Consider the following 25075-nt stretch of genomic DNA (forward strand, 5'->3'; position numbering starts at 1 on the left):
CGTTCACAGTAATAATCTCCCCTTTGTCAAAATCGCTTATTTCAATGGACTTCCCCATTTGCAGCTCATATCTTCGCTGGGGTGAGGCCACGTCCGAGTCTGCTCCACTTCGATAGCTTTGTTGCCGTGTCACGTTCCCGCAACGCCACCAGGCGCCGTCCAACATCGCGGTGGGCAGTTGTCATAATGTTTTTGCCTATCAGTGTGTATACGTTCGTATCTAAGGCTACGCCGAACTTAACTGTGGTCATTCCTCTGAAAGCAACACATTGTTTGCACATCTACGCTCCCAGTCGGCCGTGCTGTGTAATGACGTCTGATCGTATTGCGCTCACGACGCAGGCAGCGAGCGAGCGTGACCGCTCAGGCCCGCGTAACCGCATCCTCAACAGGCCTGCTGTAGTCTGCGACAGGTGTTCCTAGAAATTAGTTTTAACGTATGTTTAAAGGTTGCAAAACTGCGACCAGTCACTTTAATATACACTACTGGCCATTAAAATTGCTACACCAAGAAGAAATGCAGATGATAAACGGGTATTCATTGGACAAATACACTAGAACTGACACGTGATTACATTTTCACGCAGTTTTGGTGCATAGATCCTGAGAAATCAGTACCCAGAACAACCACCTCTGGCCGTAATAACGGCCTTGATATGCCTGAGCATTGCATTATCCTGCTGAAATGCAGGGTTTTGCAGGGATCGAATGAAGGGTAGAGCCACGGATCGTAACACGTCTGAAATGTAACGTCCACTGTTCAAAGTGCCGTCCATGTGAACAAGAGGTGTCCGAGACGTGTAACCAATGGCACCCCATACTATCACGCCGGGTGATACGCCAGTATGGCGATGAATACACGCTTCCAATGTGCGTTCACCGCGATGTAGCCAAACACGGAAGCTACCATCATGATGCTGTAAACAGAACCTGGATTCGTCGGAAAAAATGACGTTTTTCCATTCGTGCACCGAGGTTCGTCGTTGAGTACACCATCGCAGGCGCTCCTGTCTGTGATGCAGCGTCAGAGGTAATCGCAGCAATGGTCTCCGACCTGATGGTCCATGCTGCTGCAAACGACTTCGAACTGTTCGTGCAGATGGTTGTTGTCTCGCAAACGTCCCTATCTGTTGACTCAGGGATCGAGACGTGGCTGCACGATCCGTTACAGCCATGCGGATGACTGTCATCTCGACTGCTAGTGATACGAGGCCGTTGGGATCCAGCACGGCGTTCCGTATTACCCTCCTGAACCCACCGATTCCATATTCTGCCATATTCTGCTAACAGTCATTGGATCTCGACGAACGCGAGCAGCAGTGTCGCGATACGATAAACCGCAAACGCGATAGTCTACAATCCGACCTTTATCAAAGTCGGAAACGTGATGATACGCATTTCTCCTCCTTACTCGAGGCATCAAAACGTTTCACCAGGCAACGCTCTAAGCTTGTTGACACCAGTGCCTACCAATTTAAATTGTATATTACAGCACTGAGGATGGTCACTAAGTGACCGAAAATCGATTTTGCGGTTAATAAAACAAAAAAATACGACCAATGCTGTCTCTCCTTCCAAGTATATCCATTATCTGGTCGTGGTGCACAGGACACTCCATGGAGTCGCCAGTCAATGTTTCATGTTTGTCTGCCATCTTCTAAGGGAGGGAGAAAGTATCTGGATTTAATTGCATGTCGTTTGCCTGGGTTTCCGCTACAAAGATTTTATATTCGGTGTCCTGTCCATACAGATTTTGATTCGAAGAACCTATCAAGGCGAACGCTGCAATTACTCCCCAGAAAAGTCTTCGCCTTTCAGATAGTCTTGTCAGCCTTCATTAGAAAATATTTTATAAATTTCTAAAGACATTTATCCGACTTTGTGCCGTTCTTTCCGACCCACATTAAATTTATTTACAAGATTGCCTGTGATTACGTTAAACCACTTTTCAATATTTGCAAATGTTTCAATGAGTATGACGTTTTCTTCGTCATCGTAACTTCTGTGCTTAGGCCACTTAAGTCTGAAATCTCCCATCAGTCTGGACTTTCTTTAAACCTTTTGCATTCGTTTCGTCAGTCTTCATTGCTGCCACTTTTTTCTTCTGTTCCCTTTAAGATTTAAAATTAGTCGGCCAAACTGGTGGCCGTAGTACCCTTCATCTTCTCGAAGATTTTTCACTATTGAGCAAACATTTGCATGAAGTTTTGATAATGTATTTATTCTTCGGTTCCATCCTTGTGAGACATAAATGTGATGACATCTTCCACATCTCTCTTTTCGTATATTCTTTATCGAGCCTCTGGTCCCGAAATGAAAGTCCTGAATTTTTGGTCTCCAGGCGTACTCCTCTGAATGTGCAGCCAACCATCGCCCAAGATTTCCAGGGGAAAATGTGCTAGAGCAGAACACATTCTTATGTGACAGCGTATTTCCTCTTTTCCGTGTGCGATGGAACCAGACCACAACACTGAACTAGTTTCCACAAACAGATTAAAATGATAATTTCGAACAGTAACCTCTGTTCCAGGAAACAAATTGCCTGGAAGATGGCGATTTCGGACTCCGTGCTCCATCCATTATGTTTCTCGCTTTTTATTTGACAACAAAGCGTAAACAACTGGAATTGTGTGTGTTTCTTCCGAAGAACTATTTTTTTTTGTTAAACACAATTTTCCCTTTTCGCTGGCAAACACCAGTATTCTGTCATCCGGCCCCCTGTTATCATCTGGAAGTAGGAAATTATTACCATCGTTCATCAGTAAATTATTTTCTTGGAAGAATATTCCTCTAGAATGGGAAGGATTTTGTGTAGTTCCAAGATATTTTCGTCTAATTCGAGGCCACGGTTGTGTCGCACTTCTGTGTGGTGGTAACGATGTTACTAAGTTGTAGCCTCGATCGAAGAGCTGCTCTGCTTCTTCAAGTTAAACTGCTGAAACTGTAGCGTCTGTTTCTTTTGCCGACTTCGTTGCTCCGACAAAACATTTTCTCGCTTCATTTGCTGCCTCATCCGGAATACAAACATGTCTACCTTTCCCTAAAACTTAATTTTTGTGGATAGCCTTCCTTTGCATTATTCTTTTTAAAGTTTAAACAATTGCATTAAGTCACTTCTTGTTTTGCATACTCCACCATATACTGGTGTCCGTTGTAAATCACTAAAGGCTTCCCTTTGGTGGTCTTTGTGAACATTAACTCGGCACTAAGGCACAGTACTCTACTTGCCAGTCACAGGTCAACTGCAGTCCTAAACTCTGAGATAAAGCCACGCACACTACGGACTGGTGCGGGGACAGGGAACTTTGCCCAGGAAATTAGCTTTGGCCTTGCCCACAATACGTTGCATACAGCGGCGGACATGCCGGTGCATCCTACTTCTGGAACACCCTGTCCACTACCAACATTGTTCCGGGCTCCGTACAAATGTCAACACATTCCTTCTCCGTACAAGTGTCACAAACTCGTCTGATTGCCAACGCCCGGCAGTCATTCCCGCACTGTAATCCAGTGGTTGCTTCAGAGGTAGAAACAGAAAGGTTGACCTATATGTTAAGTTATTTATCATAGTTATTTATAATAGATCTGTAGATTTATAATAGATCTGTACTATTATCACTGTTTCCGTATCATAATTATTACCAGTGGTCAAACAATACACTGACGGCCGGAAGTTTTCCAGTTTCTGCCATTTCAGAAGTAAGGAGTGCACTCAAGTGATTTACGGGCAGTAGGCCTAACTATTGCGCACACAGTTTAATTTGGTTGGTTTTAAATGCGGTGCAGGATGCGTACGAAACATGTCGCTATGGATAGAAGTGATGTGTTGCAAGTGTCTGCCCTCAGTGTGGGTAGCTTTTTTCCCTCAGGAGTACTCGTGATGCACTGAGAATTACGGCATAATTCCGTAAGAAAAGAGTTTTTAGAAATAATACCAGTTGTCTCATTGACTCTTTAGTTCGTGGTTTCGTGAGGCACTACAGAAACTAAATATTCATCTTTCGGCATTTTAGAAATGTGTTCAAAGAACATTTTTTTTTTATGACTGTGAAGATGGACGATTGGATACTGTTGAGGGACAGGGGGAGGGGGGGATTGAGAGGGCTTGCTACCCAACATCTATTACACTCGGAATGTTGGGTTCGGCTGCTGTTCGTGGCGCATTTTTTCCAGCTCGTAATCCGCTGCAAAAATAGCACATGTGGCCGTAGGGTTTAGTAGATTTTCGTTTTAAGGGTCTTCGCTCTTTATTGACTATTTTATTTTCACTGCGTATGTCTTATTACTACAAACGAGATCTTAACAGTAGACAATTTCAACGTCTCAAAGTCAACGGGCCGCACTGCTGCGCGTGTGTCTGTTTTAGAAGGGCGGTGGTTGGGGGGGGAGGGTACGGGTGCCGGAGGGGGCATCTGCAGCTGTCAGAGGAGGGGGGGGGGGGAGTGGGAGGGCGAGGCGGAGTCGTGGCAGTGCCAGCCTCTTCGAGAGCACACACGCCCGCCCTTTCTCCTACTTGCCGAGCCCTCCTCTAGAGCAGGGATTCCCAAATTTTTCGCCTGACATAACGCTTTGAGAATCCTGGTATTTTGATAGCCTGCCTTTATTTTGAAAGTTATCAAACAATAGAATTTAAAAAATCAAAAATTTTTATGGAGTGATTCCTTCAATTTTAAATCGTAGCTAACACAAATCAATTTTTTAAAAAGAAATATGCCGAAAAGCAGCCATGTTATTAATAGTTTTTCGCGGGGCACCTGTTCACTTCACGGTTTGGGAAAGCGATAGCATACTTGCTCATCCGTATTTGGTTAGATCACAACGTGATGCGGTAAGCATTCCGACAGAGACCCTTAACGATTACAGAAATTTTTCTGGTTGCTTGGAAGAGAACCATGCCGAATTCCACACTTACGAATTTAGTTATACTAATAAACCACCGAAATTAATCGTACGTGTCCTACCAATCACAACAACGGAGGATATGCTTAAAAAATTTAGGACATATGTTCTCTAGTACAAATGCGCTCGCGATATGACAAACGATCATATCCTTTGCATCTATACATATAAGAAATTAAAAGGCTGATCTGAAGATTACTGTCGGAATTTTAATATGGTTTTCGCTGACAGTCTAACGAGGAACGTCTGTATATATAATTTATTACCACTACTGTACCAGATAAGTCATCCGGCCGTGAATACTCTGTAATACCCGCGAAGCCGTGGCGGGTCGCTTATTTAGTGATACGTATTAACGCGCAGTGCAGAAGTTGCACACATACTGCCGGCAATAGTTTATCACATTTCGACTGTAACTGCAGATACATATAAATGAAAGGAAATTATCGTATGGCATTTATTGGCCGAGATATCCCCTTCGGGGTTCGGCCGCCGTATTGCGAGTCTTTTTAGTTGACACACTTCGGCGACTTGCGTGTCAATGACGATGAAAATGGTGAAGGACACACAACACCCAGTCCCCTGCCGGGAATCGAACCCGGGCCCCCTTGCGTGGTAAACGGTAACGCTACAGAGCGGACAGATACATGTAAATAACATAATCCTTACATTTGTCACAGCTGTCAAAAGTTTAATCATTCACTGCAACACTGCATTGTGTAACGTGCACTCACAAACACCTAACATCAGGAATCCAGATGCGTCCCAGTCTTTCGATTCGACTATAACTATTGTTACTAACCGTCCGGCTTTTCGATGCTTTTTATAATGTCCGGCTGGAATTTGTTTTTTAGAAAATGTACTGTTTTTGCCAACACAAGCTCATAATCTGACGAATTTCAGTGTAGCATAACTTGATGGAAGTGTAAGCTGCACAGAGTTGTGTACATTTTTTCACAAGCACTACTAACAATGGCGTAATCGTCTGAGAAACGTTGCATTCGTAGCAGACGTACGCGACATGTAGGTTCGAGGTATTTTCATAGTGTATGTACGCAATATCTGGATTCGAAATATTTCAGTCTGTGTAGCACTGCCTTCATATTTCCACGGTCTGAAACAAGTTTGTGAGTTAATTCTGATTTGAAGTATGTCGTCTTCTAAGTTACAGACACTGCCGGAAAAATAGTACACTCTTAAGGCTCCCAATTCACTCAAGTTTCATTGTTGCAACAATGAGTCAAGTGATTACATGTACGGATCAGTAGCACAGGCGGTTTTGATGTACCAGGTATCGTCCCACGCTGAAACACCCGTATCAGTACGTGGTGTAACCTCCAACGTGCGGCAGTGCAGGCGCTGACTGCCATCCAATCGATCGTTCCGATGCTGAATTCTCTCCTGGGCTACGTTATGCCACGCCTGCTCGACCTGTTTCTCGCTCCATCATTTCCCACGCTTTCTCGACTGGTGAAGTCGCTCCACGTCTTTGAGATCAGTTGAGTTTCACGGGCAGTGTGTGTGTGTGTGCGAGTTGTGGTATCAACGTTCTATACCACACTTGGTAGGGGTTGCAGTTATCGACCGCGGTCCGTATTAGTATCGTTGGACCCGCGAGTCGCGACCAGCGCCGCTCCACGGCTTTTATCAAGTATCTAGCGAGCTCTCGTCTACTCTTGCTCGGGGACGGCAAGTAGTAAAATAGCATAGCCTTCAGCTGATATGAAGCAACCTCTAACAAGGCGATTAGTAACGCATCTACATCTACATCCGTACTCCGCAAGCCACCTGACGGTCAGTGGCGGAGGGTACCCTGAGTACCTCTATCAGTTCTCCCTTCTATTCCAGTCTCGTATTGTTCGTGGAAAGAAAGATTGTCGGTATGCTTCTGATTTTATCCTCATGGTCTCTTCGCGAGATATACGTAGGAGGGAGCAATATACTGCTTGACTCTTCGGTGAAGGTATGTTCTCGAAACTTCAACAAAAGCCCGTACTGAGCGTCTCTCCTGCAGAGTCTTCCACTGGAGTTTATCATCTCCGTAACGCTTTCGCGATTACTAAATGATCCTGTAACGAAGCGCGCTGCTCTCCGTTGGATCTTCTCCATCTCTTCTATCAACCCTATCTGGTACGGATCCCACACTGATGAGCAGTATTCAAGCAGTGGGGGAACAAGCGTACTGTAACCTACTTCCTTTGTTTTCGGATTGCATTTCCCTAGGATTCTTCCAATGAATCAGTCTGGCATCTGCTTTACAGACGATCAACTTTATATGATCATTCCATTTTAAATCACTCCTAATGCGTACTCCCAGATAATTTATGGAATTAACTGCTTCCAGTTGCTGACCTATTTTGTAGCTAAATGATAAGGGATCTATCTTTCTATGTATTCGCAGCACATTACACTTGTCTACATTGGGATTGAATTGCCAATCCCTGCACCATGCGTCAATTCGCTGCAGATCCTCCTGCATTTCAGTACAATTTTCCATTGATACAACCTCTCGATACACCACAGCATCATCTGCAAAAAGCCTCAGTGAACTTCCGATGTCATCCACAAGGTCATTTATGTATGTTGTGAATAGCAACGGTCCTATGACACTCCCCTGCGGCACACCTGAAATCATTCTTACTTCGGATGACTTCTCTCCATTGAGAATGACATGCTGCGTTCTGTTATCTAGGAACAGATCAATCCAATCACACAATTGGTCTGATAGTCCATATGCTCTTACTTTGTTCATTAAACGACTGTGGGGAACTGTATCGAACACCTTGCGGAAGTCAAGAAACACGGTATCTACCTGTGAACCTGTGTCTATGGCCCTCTGAGTCTCGTGGACGAATAGCGGGAGCTGGGTTTCATACGACCGTCTTTTTCGAAACCCATGCTGATTCCTACAGAGTAGATTTCTAGTCTCCAGAAAAGTCATTTTATTCGAACATAACACGTGTTCCAAAATTCTACAACTGATCGACGTTAGAGATATAGGTCTATAATTCTGCACATCTGTTCGACGTCCCTTCTTGAAAACGGGGATGACCTGTGCCCTTTTCCAATCCTTTGGAACGCTACGCTCTTCTAGAGACCTACGGTACACCGCTGCAAGAAGGGGGGTAAGTTCCTTCGCGTACTCTGTGTAAAATCGAACTGGTATCCCATCAGGTCCAGCGGCCTTTCCTCTTTTGAGCGATTTTAATTGTATCCCTCTGTCGTTTATTTCGATATCTACGATTGTGTCATCTGTTTGACAATCTAGAGAAGGAACTACAGTGCAGTCTTCCTCTGTGAAACCGCTTTGGAAAAAGACATTTAATATTTCGGCCTTTAGTCTGTCATCCTCTGTTTCAGTACCATTTTGGTCACAGAGTGTCTGGACATTTTGTTTTGATCCACCTACCACTTTGACATAAGACCAAAATTTCTTAGGATTTTCTGCCAAGTCAGTACATAGGACTTAACTTTCGAATTCACTGAACGCCTCTCGCATAGCCCTCCTCACACTACATTTCGCTTCGCGTAATTTTTGTTTGTCTGCAATGCTTTGGCTATGTTTATGTTTGCTGTGAAGTTCCCTTTGCTTCCGCAGCAGTTTTCTAACTCGGTTGTTGTACCACGGCGGCTCTTTTCCATCTCTTACGATCTTGCTTGGCACATACTCATCTAACGCATATTGTACGATGGTTTTGAACTTTGTCCAGTGATCCTCAACACTATCTGTACTTGAGACAAAACTTTTGTGTTGAGCCGTCAGGTACTCTGTGCTCTGCTTTTTGTCACTTTTGCTAAACAGAAAAATCTTCCTACCTTTTTTTAATATTTCTATTTACGGCTGAGATCATCGATGCCGTAACCGCTTTATGATCGCTGATTCCCTGTTCTGCGTTAACTGTTTCAAATAGTTCGGGTCTGTTTGTCACCAGAAGGTCTAATATGTTATCGCCACGAGTCGCTTCTCTGTTTAACTGCTCAAGGTAGTTTTCAGATAAAGCACTTAAAAAAATTTCACTGGATTCTTTGTCCCTGCCACCCGTTATGAACGTTTGAGTCTCCCAGTCTATATCCGGCAAATTAAAATCTCCACCCAGAACTATAACATGGTGGGGAAATCTACTCGAAATATTTTCTAAATTATCCTTCAGGTGCTCAGCCACAACAGCTGCTGAGCCAGGGGGCCTATAGAGACATCCAATTACCATGTCTGAGCCTGCTTTATCCATGACCTTCACCCAAATTATTTCACATTTCGGATCTCCGTCAATTTCCTTCGATACTATGGCACTTCTTATCGCTATAAACACGCCTCCCCCTTCACTGTCCAGCCTGTCTCTGCGGTATACATTCCAATCTGAGTTTAGGATTTCATTACTGTTTACGTCTGGTTTCAGCCAACTTTCTGTCCCTAGTACTATATGGGCGTTGTGACCGTTTATTAATGAGAGCAGTTCTGGGACCTTTCTATAGACGCTCCTGCAATTTACTATTAGCACATTAATATTGTTATTCCCTGTTGCATTTTGCCTACTCCTACCTTGCCGCGTCTCAGGAGGCATCTTGTCGGGCTTGGGGAGGGAATACTCTAACCTAAAAAAAACCCATGTGCACTCCACACGTACTCCGCTACCCGTGTAGCTGCTTCCGGCGTGTAGTGCACGCCTGACCTATTCAGGGGGACCCTACATTTCTCCACCCGATAGGGGAGGTCGAGAAATTTGCACCCCCAGATCTCTGCAGAATCGTCTGAGCCTCTGGTTTAAGCCTTCCACTCGGCTCGAAACCAGAGGACCGCGATCGGTTCTGGGAACGATACTACAAATAGTTAGCCCTGATTCCTCCCCGCGAGCGAGGCTTTTCGCCTTCACCAATTCCGCCAACCGCCTGTACGAACTGGGGATGACCTTTGAACCCAGACGGCAGGAGTCACTGGTGCCGACATGAGCAACAATTTGCAGTCGGGTGCACCCAGTGCTCTCTATCGCCGCCGGCAGGGCCTCCTCCTCATCTCGGATGAGACCCCCCGGCAAGCAGACAGAGTGAACACTGGCCTCCTTCCCCGACCTTTCCGCTATTTTCCTAAGGGGCTCCATCACCCGCCTAACGTTGGAGCTCCCAATAACTAATAAACCCCTCCCCTCGTGTGCCTGCTCGTACTTTGCTGAAGGAGCGACCACATGTCCACTCACAGGCAGAGCGGGCGATGCCACACGACCAGCCTCCCCATTTACCCTCCGCCTCGTGCGCCGCGAACGCCGCTGAACCCGCCACTCCCCTTGGGGAGAGGGTGGCCCAACCGCGCCCCGTAACCGCGAAGATGTCTCGATAGCAGGGACTGTGGGTGTAGCATGTAACACCTGGGGTGCACCTTGCGACGCACCAGACTCCCCACTGCCGCTACACTCCGAGGCAGCAGCCTGAAGACGGCTGACAGCGGCCATCAACACGCTCAGCTGTTCGCAAACAGTGGCCAGCTCCTCCTGCGTCCGTACACAGCAGTCACACATCCTGTCCATCCTAAGAAATCAATTTACTGTAGAGAGTTAATCAACTTTTAACTAGACTGCTAATTCACTAAAGGCGGCTGATTGTTGACTAAACTGTGTTTGCTAGCCACTTCTTGTAGAAAGCAATGAAAATAGCACTACCTGTCTCTGGACTGTATTGAACAAACACTAGCACTACTGGCACTTTGGATGACTAAAGGGACTCTCTCTGACTGTATTCAAAACAAACACGAGATCTATGGAACACTATTACTAGCACTCGACAATTAAAGCTTCCTAAAAGCAAAAACACACGGAAGAAGAAGTGACAAGTAATAAAAATACAGTTAATACTTAAATTAAGGTAGCTCGTTGCACAGCAGACGTGAAGCAGGCGGCAGTTGAGACGACACTGACACTACTACGCATGGCATAAGTGAGACCTCAATAGCTATGTTTGTGTGTATGCAGCCAAGACGAGTCCAGTACAACCAGTTAAGTACAACATTGTATTATTTTTTTACCAACTACTAATTGTTTTTGTCGTTGCAGATCCAGACCATGCAGCCAGCACCTTATCGACGTTACTGACAAACCTATTGCGATTTGTGTGTTTCTATTTAGCATTGGCCATCAGTCGACATTGGCGACGACTCGTTCGTCGTCATAACACGAGCATTATCCTGTTGGAATACATCACCTGTTGCAAGAACGGCTGAAGAATGGGTCTAACGACACTCTGCACGTACCGAACGAACGCCGGTTAGCGCCCCCTCCAGAAACACTAAACGTTAACAGGAGTTGCAGGTTATCGCACCCCAGACCATAAGCCCTGGGGCGGCCAGTGTGCCTTTGACGAATGCTGTCAACGAAATGGCGCTCACCAGGCATACCTCGTACGCGTAAACTGCCATGACTTGCTTGCAGGCAGAAACAGATTCCATCGCTGAAGACCACGGCACGCCTTTCCATCTTCCAGGCGATCCTCTGATCGAGATGTGCACGCTGATGCTGTGGCGTGAGTGGACGACGGGCTAGAGGTGTAAGTCCCTGTAGCCCCACTGCTAATAAACCGGTTAGCAACAGTTCGTGTTGAAACGCCTTGGCTCACAAACCCTCTGTGCTGTGGTATGTGCCACTGCTGCCATAATAATACGACGATCTTGGCGAGTTTCAGTGCTGCGTGGACGTCCAGAACCTCTTCTACGGGTGCGAGAATGCTCGCTGAGACCAGCATCGTTGTACAACTAACGCAGCACGTCCAACTTGTGTGGCAGTTCTCCGAAAGGAGGACCATCCCGCCACTCTGAAGGCCACAATTTGACCCCTTTCCAAATCTGTCAGTTGCCTGTAGGAAGCACGAATGCATCTCTGTGGCACGGTTACCTGTTGGCTTCACAAGTTTTCACCACAATTAGACGCCTGGTTGCGAGCATTCCCTATTGAAGGGTAGAACCACATGGGGCTCGGGTATCTATATGCCACTGCGTTATCTGTTGGCGGACGACGTTGAAACCATTATCAGTACGTCTACTATTCCCCACGTAGCGTATGCCGTCATCGAATCAAAACCTACGTCTTTCCTGGTGTAATAATTTTTTTCCCCGGCAGTGTAGTACTGACGGCAGAAAAAGGCAAAGTAAGTTCTCAGAAAGAAACAAAATACCAAGGCTTTGTATTTGAACGAAAGTTTCAGCTAAATGTGCCGAATGTGGTCATTGCGTTAATATGGGAAATCCGGTGCTACCTGAGTCCGGCATGGCACGGTACTTTGCAGAACCTGACTGTTCCTGCACGTCTTGCAGCGGTTCGCACTGCCGATGTCGTTATTCATGCTTTTGACAGTCACAATGTGACTGGACAGTGTAGTATTAGACGTATTTGTTGCGTTTTTAACATTTTTTTTATTGGTAACAGCAATGATGAATTACTACTGTTGGTACAGAAGCAAAGAGAAATACATGAAAGAAGAAAAACTGTTGTGTGAATACTATGAGGTACTGTGCTGTTTCGGTTGCATTTTGAACGTTTTAAATCCTGTGCGTGCAAAATGTGCAGATTTGTTGAGGAAAGTCTTTCGCCATCTGCTGTTAATAGCAAATTCCATCTTAGTGTTCCCACACAGGAAAGGCAATTTATATCTATCTCTTGAAAAGATGTCCTGTGTAGGAAGTAGACTTTTCTCCTCTATATACATTTCCAATAGCTCAGATCTGCGTAACGTATGTCCAGTATGAAACCGAAACATACTTATCAAACGCTCTAACATGAAGAGACAGTTTTGTTATTTATGCAAAAATGTTTGCATAAATGTGTAAAATAATGTTTTGTACAATAAAGAAGAAAAAGGGGGCCTCGCGCGTGCGCTAGCGTAAGAGTAAGACCAAAATACAGAAAAAGTAATTAAGCACGATATATCATCGCCACTTTGCGGCAAATTCGCCGTTTTTCGGTATACTTTCAAAAGCACTGCCTCACTATTAAGGCGTTTTGCAACGTCACCACAAATAATATATTCAAACAGACTCCGAAACACGATAAAGTTCCGTATATACACAAAAATAGCTGTGAATGTCCCAGAAACTAAAAATTTGAGATATCTGAGCTGTGACATGTCAAAAAATGTAAATCAGTTTATTCCCAGTTTATTCCAGGTATCACATGCGAATCGCTATGGTGTCTACAAAACCCCTATACTAAATCCGCAGCATCTTCGAAGGGAACCTGTACTAGCTATGAAACAACATTGAAAATTTACAGGACGCATTACAGAGAAATCTACGGCGTCCAGAGATCACGTGACCATACGATGGCAATGGAACGATGAGGTGAGGCGAGGTGAGAAAAGTCATGTGATACCTCCTAATATCTTGTCGTCCTTCCTTTTGCCCGGCGTAATGCAGAAACTCGATGGGACATGCACTCACCAAGTCGCTGGAAGTCCCCTGCAGAAGTATTGAGCCATGCCGCCTCTATAGCTGCCCATTATTGTGGAAGTGTTGTTGTGAAGGATGTTGCCAACTAACTAACCTCTCTATTACTTCCGGCGATTAGAGCGGCCGTATCATTTGTTCGAATTTTACAGATTGTTTATCAAACCAATCGCGAACAATTGTGGTCCAGTGACATGACATCGTTGTTTGGGAACGTGAAGTTTATGAATAGATGCAATTTGTCTCCAAGAAGCCAAAGACAACCACTTCAAGTCAATTATTGGTTTAACTGGATCAGAGGAAGCAGTCCATTCATGTAACCACAGCCCGCACCATTGTGGAGCCACCACCTGCTTCCGCAGCACGCTGTTGACAGCTTGGATCCATTCGTAGAGTCTACGCCACACCAACACTACCATCAACTCCTACCAACTTAAGTCGCGACTCATCTGGCCAAGCTACAGTTTTCCATTCGTCTTAGGGTCCAAACGATATGGCCAGGAGAGTCGCTGCAGGCGATGTGTTATTACATATTCGCGTCGTTCGTCTATTGCCATAGCCCATCAACGCCAAATTTCGCCACACTGTCCTTACGGATACATTCGTCCTAAGTCCCACACTGATTTCTGCTTTTATTTCATGCAGAGTTGCTTGTTTGTTAGCACTGACAACTCTACACAGACGCCACTGTTCTCGCCCACTGAGTTGTCCGTGGTGACATAATGCATGTAATTTGGTGTTCTCGACACACTGGATTTCGTAATATTCACTTCACTGACGATTTTCGAAATGTGATGACCGATACGTCTCACTCCGCGTTTAAAGTGTTAATTGTCGCCATGCGGGCATAATCACGCCGGAAACATTTTCGTGTGACTTCAGTCCTAACATTTTGTCGGAACGGACAACTTTTCCACATTCCTTAATGCGTTTATTCACAATTCTGTGAACAGTTTCAGCATTTATTAGGCGACTAGTTTTAGAACCTTACGGTTCATTTTCAACCCTGGCCTATTGAGTTTGATTTTGACTTGGTAAGAGGCACGTATGAATTTTGGCATTCTGCAATTACATCTTAAGCATGTGTTGTCACTTCGATGTTTACTATTAAGATCAGGCACTGTCAGTGCAGCCGCAGTAGGCCACGCCTGACAAGGGAACCTCCCCATCGCACCCCCCTCAGATTTAGTTATAAGTTGGCACAGTGGATAGGCCTCGAAAAACTGAACACAGATCAATTGAGAAAACAGGAAGAAGTTTTGTGGAACTGTGAAAAAATAAGCAAAATATACAAACTGAGTAGTTCATGGGAAGATATGCAATATCAAGGACATTATGAACGCAGGAGCGCTGTGGTCTCGTGATAACGTGAGCAGCTGCGGAACGAAAGGTCCTTGGTTCAAATCTTCCTTCGAGTGAAAATTTTAATTTTTTATTTTCAGTTTATGTGACAAACTCTTATGTTTTCATCACTTTTTTGGGAGTGATTATCATATCCACAAGAAAACCTAAATCGGGCAAGGTAGAAGAATCTTTTTACCCATTCGCCAAGTGTACAAGTTAGGTGTGTCGACAACATATTCCTGTCATGTGACGCACATGCCGTCACCAGTGTCGTATAGAATATATCAGACGTGTTTTCCTGTGGAGGAATCGCTTGACCTATGACCTTGCGATCAAATGTTTTCGGTTCCCATTGGAGAGGCACGTCCTTTCGTCTACTAATCGCACGCTTTGCGATGCGGTCGCAAAACAAAGACACTAAACTTATTACAGTGAACAGAGACGTCAGTGAACGAACGGACAGATAATAACTATGCAAAAATAAAGAAAGTAAAATTTTTCACTCGAGGGAAGACTTGAACCAAGGACCTCTCGTTCTGCAGCTGCTCACGCTACCACTGGACCACACCGCTCCTGAGTTCATACTGTCATGATGTTGCCTATGTGTTCCATGGACTACTCAGTTTGTATATTTTGCTTATTTTTTCACAGTTCCACACAACTTCTTCCTGTTTTCTCAATTGATCTATGTTCAGTTTATCAAGGCCTATCCACTGCGCCAACTTATAACCAAATCTGAGGGGGGTGCGATGGGGAGGTTCCCTTGTGAGAAACGACCCTGTAAGGTTCGAAACTTGTCGCCTAAAATAAATACGGCAATTGATGACTATTACTAAACTCGCTTTTCACGTCAGTCACCTGATTATAAATGACAGCTCGCCAATGCTCTGTACTTTTATACACGACACTACCGCTTTCTGAACACTTCTGCAACCTCAGTCTGTTTCAGACCACAGAATCCATTCTGCGCATCTGAGTGCTCACCTCTGAGATACTTCAGCTCTATGATGCCATGTCACGTCATGCGAAACCTGTGTCGGGAACCAGCAAATACACTCAACACTAGCACCACCAAGTCATCACTTAGAGGTCACGAATGCCCTCAGCGCCGAACAAGGCACATCCATTCTGGCTGTCACATCAGGTCACCCCTCTTCCTTCAGGAAGGCAACATATGCACACAGAACAACGGCGCCCTCTCGCGAAGATTCGCTAACCCTTAAAATTCAACGGGGAAATTCGCGCTCCGGCAAAACCTGTGGCAATTCGAGATTCTCTCGCAGCGGACAGTTAACATACAAGCAACAATCAAGGTACCAACTTCTCAGGGTCTCTGAACCAGCCGCCCCAAGAAACAGTTTCTACCGCCTGATGTCACTCGTGTCCTGGGAGGAACACAGCAGCGGGTGAGCCGGCCGCTGTGACTTAGCGGTTCTAGGCGCTACAAGTCTGGAACCGCGCGACCGCCACGGTCGCAGGTTCGAATCCTGCCTCGGGCATGGGTGTGTGTGTGTGTGTGTGTGTGTGTGTGTGTGTGTGTGTGTGTGTGTGTGTGTGTGTGTGTTAGGTTAGTTAGGTTTAAGTAGTTCTAAGTCCTAGGGGACTGATGCTCAGAGCCATTTATTTAAGAAGCGGGTGATTTTAACTGTAAACATCACATGTAGAATTCTGCGATCAAGTAACGGAAATATATTTTTCACCTATTACAGTAACTCCAATTTCGCTGTTCTTTCATCAAATGAACAAACTTATTATCCAACAAAAACTATATTCTATAAACGGTACCTATCCTTGTCAGTGCAAATACTTTTACAGTCTTAATTCTGATTGGAATCCGTTGTTTGTAGGATATACAATATACATAGTCAAGGAGGAAATTAAAGCACGCACCTTCAACTTGGCATTATACGAACAAAAAATTTAATCTATTTTTTTGTTGATTTGGTGTGCCTTCAGTTGCCATTTTCTTTATTTGGCGTGCATGAACTGAAGAGAATGGCAGCTTGGCATCACGACATATTCAGAAAATCTGCCAGCTGCAGACCCTACCGCAATGAAAATTATTGAACTTTCGATGTTCCCGTATACAAACTGTTTAAGATCCGGAGCTGCATTTAGTTTTGCCCAAGATCTGGCACGTAGGGCATTCGCAACTGGGAGGCATGGTTAATGAATTTAGAGAGATACACTTCCGTTTTACTAAATATTTATTCAAACCACGACCGGTTTAGAAATATTAAAATCCCATCTTTAGATGCACAAAACTAACATACAGAGGAGAAGGGAGAAGAAATATAATGCTACATATGACTGGAAGTTTAGAAAACTGGGCCGGAGAACTGACAGACCACAATCGTTTGATGCGCCTACTAGTAATCCCCACTTTTTATAAAAAGATGGACAACCATACCAATATTTATTTCCGTTGTGACGAAATAGACCAGCTGAGTAAGGCGTGTCTTACAATACGCACTCCACTTTTGATTATAAAACTTCAACTACACTACCGGCTTAAACTACTACTGCCCTTGACCAATCTAAACTTGATGCTTCCAACAAAAATTACGTTACCTTTAAGCACGGCCAGAAACGGAATTTTCTAAACAGGACACACAGTTTCGTGGGAACTGGGAAAGTCCACACGCTCGCACAAAAGACCAGCAGATAGTACGGAACGTCAATAAGAAACTCAAAGATAACCAGACTCTTATCATACTGGCTGATAAAGGACACACCTGACAATAAGAGACCTGTTACACACAGAAAGCCCACGAGTTTCTTTGTGGGGATACTGTATTAGCGTGCCCCTTTAATTCGAAGCTGACATTCAGTAATATACATAACGTTTTCACCATTTAGAGAATGTTCACAGCAATGAATCAGAAAATTCCGACGCTAAGAGGTTCCCTTAAGGTGCATAAACCAAATTCTTCTCTACGAGCGGTAATTACCACCACTGGCTCCCTGGATCATTGCTAGCTAACGAGTTGAACCGTTTTCTCTGCAAACATTACCAATTTCCTGCTACCTACACCGTAAAAAAAAAAAGAGCTATGAACTCATAGGCCACTTACATATGGTTGTTATTACTAGTGACATATCTAGCTAGCCTAGACATTACTACCATATATACCAGTACAAATTTTCACGACTATCTTACACGTTCACAGATCTCTGTGGATCTAGGAGAAGTGCTTCTTAGTGAAGGAAGTCGAGCTCGAACGTAGGCTTACCGCGAAACATTCGCCACTGGAACAGGAAGAGAGACAAGTAGTGGCACACAAAGTACCCTCCGCGACACACCGGACAAGAAAGTTCACATTGCACGGTAACCCAGTTCTGAGCTATGCTGAAAGTGTGGCGCCTTTCATCGGGAAAAATAGTTTGAAACCAATTGTAAAATTTGTATCGAACAGACAGACAAGATAGCGACCTGATACAAACTTGTTAAAAATTCACATTCCAGGTGGTTTACGAAAATAACTGCTACTGTTTACGTCACAAATTGTGAACGTCAATTTTACTAACTACCTCTTGCACATTGGCAATGGTGTATTTAGCCACATAATTGCAAAACTCGAAACAATATTTCTATTTTCGCCCAGTGCATACGCCGAACAGTCAAACTTTGGGATTAAGTTGTGATCTGCTAGGTTGTATAAAGCGTCCAACAGACCGCGCTAATCGCGTTTCTGTTTTAGTTTCAATCTATCTCTTCTGAAGATGCCGATATTGTGACTTACTTAAATCGTGAGGTCTCAACACGTGCGATGGGTCACAGGAATCCGTCGCCATGTCGTGTGATATGGCGCAAATCTCAGATCGGAGCGATCTGTCGCTGATTGATCGTAATTATCAAGCAGTCTGAAGATAGAAATGCGACGAATCTCCTGGTTATTCCTAACTATTGGGTGCAGTTTGTTTCGTTGTTCATGTAGAATTTATCCGTATTCGGGGAAACTCGACTATCAAAAGGATTGCGACCAAATACTAAATGATCTGGACGCAAGTGCCACTTTCTTGTAGTGATTTTATTGTGCCATTTGTGGAGCTGTTGTACTCACGTAATTTGCGTCCAGCACACCAGCTCTTCATCAGCCCATCCCAATACGGGGCAAACGACATCACCACAAGACACACTGAGGAATTTATGTCATGCTGCACGAATGCCATGACAGACTTATGAAATCACTCTTGGTCTAGCAGGTACTAAATTGCTGCTACAAACTTAATTACAGAAAACTGAAAAAATGGAGTAAGGTCGGTGTTCAGTTTCTCCATCACAAAATCGTTCGCATGTCACGTGCCCTGTGTTGTGATTGGTTGATAAAAACAAGCCAAAAACGCCATATAGTTACAATTTTCTTAACATCGCAATACCAAGGGAAAGGGGGAGTACTTCATGGTCACCTTTTGAAACTATTGTAATCTAGTCGTGTACTTTACACACTGACGGCAAAAAGTAACACCAAGGCGTTTTAATTCTTTCTTTAGGAATGGTCAGTTTCCTGAACGATTAAAGTACTCAGTAGTAAAGCCGTTTTATAAAAATGGAGAAATGGGTAATGTAGACAATTTTAGAGTTATATCTATGCCATCAGAGTTTGCTAAAGTTACTGAAAAGGTGGTCAGGGTAAATGACCACTGTATATCACACGACTTGCTATCAAATGTACAGTTCGGCTTTAGAAGTCTTCTAACAACTGAAAATATTTTTCTCTGTGAGGTACTGGATGGGGTAAACAAAAGGTCGAACGCTAGGCATATTTTTTGATTTAACTAAGGCGTTTGATTGTGTTAATCACAAAATATTGCTCCAGAAGTTGGACCATTGCGGAATACGGGGAGTAGCTCACAATCGGTTCACCTCTTACTTTACCAAAGACAACAAAAGGTTATTATTCACAGTGTTGAGAATGGCTGTGATGTGGGGTCTGAGGGGGGTATGGTCAAATGGAGGGTGCCCGAGGGTCAGCGTTGGGGTCACTCCTGTTCCTTGTTTATATAAATGATATGCCCTCAAGTCTTACAGGTAACACTAAAATATTTCTGTTCTCTGATGACACTAGCTTGATAGCAAACGATGGTTTGTGCAACATTGGCTCTGTTTCAAATAGTGCAGTTCATGACATAAGTTCAGGGCTTTTAGAAAATAAACTAACCCTAAATCACAGTATGACTTAGTTTTTACAGTTTCTAACACACAATTTTAAAAAAAAAGACATTTTAATTTAACAGAATCGGCACATGATTAGTGAAACTGAACAGTTCAAATTTCTAGGTGTTCAGCTAGTAAACTGTCGTGGAAAGCCCATGTTCAGGATCTTGTTCAGACTTAATGTTGCCATCTTTACTATTCGAACGGCCTCTGATGTAAGTGATCGTTCGACACGAAAATTAAGTCTACTTTGTTTATTTTCATTCGCTTATGTCGTGAAGTATTAGATCTTTGAGTAACTCTTCCCATTCTAAAAGGGTACATTTTTAGATATTTTTTGTTCAGAAACGGGCGGTTCGCGCATCGATCACTGTCCGCGAGTCTGGGTTTTCTGACATTGGCCTCTCAACATATATATTCCTTACTGTCAACTGTTAACAACATTAGCTTATTCCAAGAATAAGCAGCTTTCACTCAATTATTACTCGGCAGAAATAAAACCTGCATTTCGCTCGGATTTCCTTGACAAGTGCAGAAACGTGTGCAGTATACTGCTGCATCCATATTCAACAAGCTACCACAAGAATTCAATAATCTTAGCAGTAATCCACGCCATTTCAAATCTAAACTGAAGAATTTCCTAATGGCTCACTCCTATTCTGTCGAGGAGTTCCTTGAAAAATTAAGCTGTTTCTTGTTGTATTGTTGACTGCGCTTACTTAAACTCATGGCTTCACTTTTTTCTGGTTCATAAACTTATTTTTATCTGTTGTTACTTTCATGTTTTAATTTCATGTACTGACACGTTCCATGACCTTGGAGATCTGCTCCTCAATTTGGTCCTACGGAACTTGACGTGTAAATAAATAACGAAAGTTGGTAGATGTTTCCACATCTGAAAAATGACGGCTATTCATGTCTTGCAACTCGCATAAAAGTGGCGCTAGCAGCGCAGTTATGAGGATGCAAGTCAAGTTTGCTTTACACACACGACGTAACCGTCGTGAGCGTTAGTTAGGCTTGAGATTGGACGTGGCGAGCCGATGTTAGTCAAGAGTGCCCTTAAGGAGAATGAGACGCCATTATCAACATCTTACTTTGAACACGGTCATATAATATGGCTACGAGAAGCTCGATGCTCCTACAATATCGCAGAAACACTCGGCGGGAATGCAGCCATTGTACCCGACAACGAAACTGTGGTCACGAGAATGTACGATCGCAAGACGAGTGGACTCCCGACGGCCAGCTAGAATTACCGACACGGAATACCACCGTTTCGGCGCATGGCTCTGACCCATCGTACTGCATCTACGGCAGCAGTTGGCACCACAGTGACAACGAAATGTTAATATCTGTTCCTTGAAACAGAGCTCCGAGCAAGACGCCCTGTTGCTAGCATTCCACTGACCCCAAACCACCGCCATCTGCGACTTTGCTGGTGCGAGAGCCCATTAGAGGGTACTGTGGGGATCTGACGTGCTTTCTGATGAAAGCTGGTTCTGCCTCGGTGCCAGTGATGGCCGTGCCTTGGTTACTAGTAGGCCAGTTGAGGGTCTGCAACCAACCTGTGTGCTAGACAAACTGGACCTACCGTTGGAGTTATGGCCTGGGGTGCGATTTCGTATGACAGCAGGAGCGCACACACACACACACACACACACACACACACACACACACACACACACACACACACACTGTTAGCCTATGCACCCAACATACAAATATATACATCAATGTGGTGGTTCGACCTGTTGTGCTATTATTCGTGAACAGCACTGTAGTGGGTGTTTTCCAACAGGATAACGCCCGCCCTCATACGACTGTTGTAACTCAACTTGCTCTAGAGCGCGTCGGCATGTGGCCTTGGCCTGCTCTATCACCAGATCTGTCTCCAATGGATCATCATATGACAACTCAAGCGTCATCCACACAGCACTGACCGTACCTTTATTGATGGACCAAGTGCAATAGGCATGGACCTCCAGCCCACAAACTGACATTCGGCACCTCTACAACACTGTGCCTGCACTTTTGCATGCTTGTATTCAACATTCTTGCGGTTACACCGGTTACTAATGTACCAGAATTTCACCTTTGCAATGGCTTATCTCGTTCTTTCATTACCTTCTGATTTTGCAATGTTAATCACTTAAATATGTTACATAAACAAATATATTCCCGAAATTTCATTACATTATTTTCGGTCTCTTGATTTTTTCTGTCGGTGTGTATTTTAAAAAATTCGAACACACTTGTTTTTAATGATTTCTTACAACAGATCCCGTAACTCAATTTTTACAGTAAAAATTAGCCCAAAAATGTTAAGTCAGCGAAGAATGTATCTATTCGCAGCTGCTTCGCCTGTCTAAAACGCTATTTTGTTATGAAGTCTATGGTAATGTCTCATCATAGCCTATAGACGGCTGTTTTTTTCATTTACAGCCGTTTGTGCTTCGCAGCTGAAAGCTGTCAAAACCGCTTCTAGCAGTAAAGAATTTCCGTAAGCTGATTCGACTGTTGTGTCTCAGTAGAAAAAGAGAGAGAGAGAGAGAGAGTGTGTGTGTGTGTGTGTGTGTGTGTGTGTGTGTGTGTGTGTGTGTATTAAAACTTCATGTCAGATGCGGAAAATATTCACGCATCTCAATGTTTATTACTTAGTTCCCGATGGATGTTAGGTAGGTGGTTCTTACCACCACGGCGATTGTTGCAAGGCAGAACAGGATACGAGTACAAGTATGGTTGATATCGCACCAGTGGTTTATGATATGTGGGGTTATCAATATCGTCAATGCACGATCTTCGATCATGTCAGTGACAGCACCGCGCGCGCGCACACACGCACGCATTATCTTTTTTTATGGATGTTGTGAATAAAAGTCAACAATTTAAATTTCTTTTTCTTAATTTTTTGTGGGATATAAGAAAACCTCCTTGGTATTACACATCATGGCAAATGTGGTGCAAGGATAAAACAATGTTTCTTAAACTGCCTGTGCTCCGCTGAGATCATGCACGGGTTTCTTCAAACTTACATGCCTTTTTCCGAAATTTAGAAACGTTAAAACTGACGCTTCTATCGAAAAACTGAACAGCTGACCCTGACTTTCGTTAATCTGATCGTTTGTACGATTGAGGCACATACTACGGCTGCATTTATCGCAGACCAGACAGCAAAAGAAATACGTAAGATCCCACTTTCGAATCAACATACCTCTGGTTTAAGGAATATAAAGAATAATCTTTTCGTTTCAAATCATGCAAATTTTCATTACGAATGGATGAATATAACAATGAAGCTGGACTCTAAGTGCAATAGTTTGGTAGAACAAAAACGGTGGAGGATCTTTTATGCGTTTTTTTTTATAAAGTGTCTGCTTTGAAATTTTGTCCCCTAAATTGTTTTCTAGAAGATGAAATTCAATGTGACACCTGCATTGACACCTGTACCAATAGAAGGTCATGAGTGACAATTGGGCTGTACACAAAAATATTTAAAGTGTTCTAGTAGCCACTGACTGATGGCATTTGCTGCAAAAAATTATTGCCACGTTATAAAAATGGTCTTAATGACATCACAATCACATACATAAAACTTCGCCCACTAAATAGTTTATTCAAGAGTCCAAAAGACATTCGAGGACATGACTAAGTGCACACACATTTTTAACTCACTGTGTTACGGGATTATCTCATGAAAATTAGTGTATCACCGATGTGAGGGAAGAGGCGCGTGCTTTCTTCTTAGAATAATTTCGAACTGAAAACAACGGTGACAGACCTTGGCTATTACCTATTTAAGCAACATTTTTACTAATATTAAACCTTTAGAGCAATCAAATATATTTACTGGACACGAAAAAAATTCTTGCTTTCAAGGAAGAGAGCATACGGGACAATTTGCATGCATTCAAATGAGCTTTATTGCTTACTCACATTACAAGTCATTTTAGAAGGCGGAGGAGGCTGAAATGGAGGTATGTACACACTACTCAGCACCGCAAAAATTTGAACGTACCGTTCAGTCATTACTTTCTACATGAACAAATTAAATATCAAAGTTAGAAGTGGGTTAACACTGATCTTTTTCTAGTAAAAGTAAACACACACACACACACAAACTTACACCCCTGCGGCCAGTCCGTATGTATTTGGGTTCATGCACATACTTTTACTACATAGAGAACGAGGAAAAGCTCTAAAGCTTGTGTGAATACTGTTTCCCGTTACTTGTTTCTATGCTCCACACACACCACAAAGTCCGCTACATGTTAATGGTTGCCTTTCCCATTCTTATGTGAAGTCCTACTCATGTTAATTTAAATTATTATAATAACTTATGTGTTAATTTCGAAATTTATTTTTAACGAAATAAGTTTATGAAATAGTCATTTTCGTCATTTTCGTAAAGTTGGGCCCTACGAAAATACGTTTCAACGCAGTGGTTCATTGAACATATTAAGAAAACCTGTATTTGCGATTTTGAGAAAGAACGAAACGCCTACTGTTTTGAATGTTTCGCAACTAAACACAGCGCCATTTTCCGTTCTTTCTATATTTATTTACCTTCCTTACATTTTCAGCGTTAAATACGTAATATCAGCGTGATGACTAACTAATGAATTATTAAACACTTGACAAGCAATCTTATATGCTTTTCGGAACGATCCTACTCTTAATTTGTAATCTAGTAACAGCACTTCAACGTTCCTGTGATAGGAGCTAACAAGAAATCACAAACACGACAACGTAAGACAGTCTTAGCTGCCAGAATCTCGAGAATAGGTCACACATCAGCCACCTTACCTTCGAACAAATAGCGTTATTCGCGGTCTCGCTGCTACGGAGCTTCTGCGGTCTGCGCCACGAAGCCTGCAGCTGCTTCGACCTTGGTTTGACGTCACAGAGCGCTGTTGCCAGATCAGCTCCGCCTGACCCTTCCGCACGCGCTCCCCAATAAATGTGACTAAGTACAACCAGCACCCCCCAAAGGGCTGCTGATACAACCCTGCGTCTGCAGCCACGCGACAAAAGAGCCAACACAGCGGCGTGCAGCTTGATTGCTCCATGGAGTACACAATAATATTTATACTCTCTTGTCCTTGTTGCCGCGCAATTACAGGCCGCAACAGACTTTACGTCAGTCACCGTGAACCTTAACTTCTTGTGTTCCAATACCTGTTCTGCTTTCTTTAAAGGAAACGGAACACTTTCGTCATAATCACGGTAGTTCTGCAATTATAAGTAGGCAC

General features: G+C 43.6%; 1 protein-coding gene across 2 annotated transcripts in view; it reads right to left on the minus strand.

Moving 5' to 3' along the window:
- Positions 1–24748, minus strand: part of LOC124622048 (protein roadkill-like) — a 94757-nt gene extending 70009 nt beyond the window's left edge. Inside the window, exon 1 of one of the 2 annotated variants that reach the window (XM_047147611.1) lies at positions 24630–24748. The gene's annotated coding sequence lies outside the window, so the exon portion shown is untranslated. The remainder of the gene's footprint in view (positions 1–24629) is intronic. The other variant, XM_047147610.1, reaches the window with a different exon arrangement.
- Between the last annotated feature and the right edge of the window lie 327 nt (positions 24749–25075).

The sequence above is a fragment of the Schistocerca americana genome, chromosome 7 (genome assembly GCF_021461395.2).
Source record: "Schistocerca americana isolate TAMUIC-IGC-003095 chromosome 7, iqSchAmer2.1, whole genome shotgun sequence".
NCBI classification, from domain to species: Eukaryota; Metazoa; Arthropoda; class Insecta; order Orthoptera; family Acrididae; genus Schistocerca; species Schistocerca americana.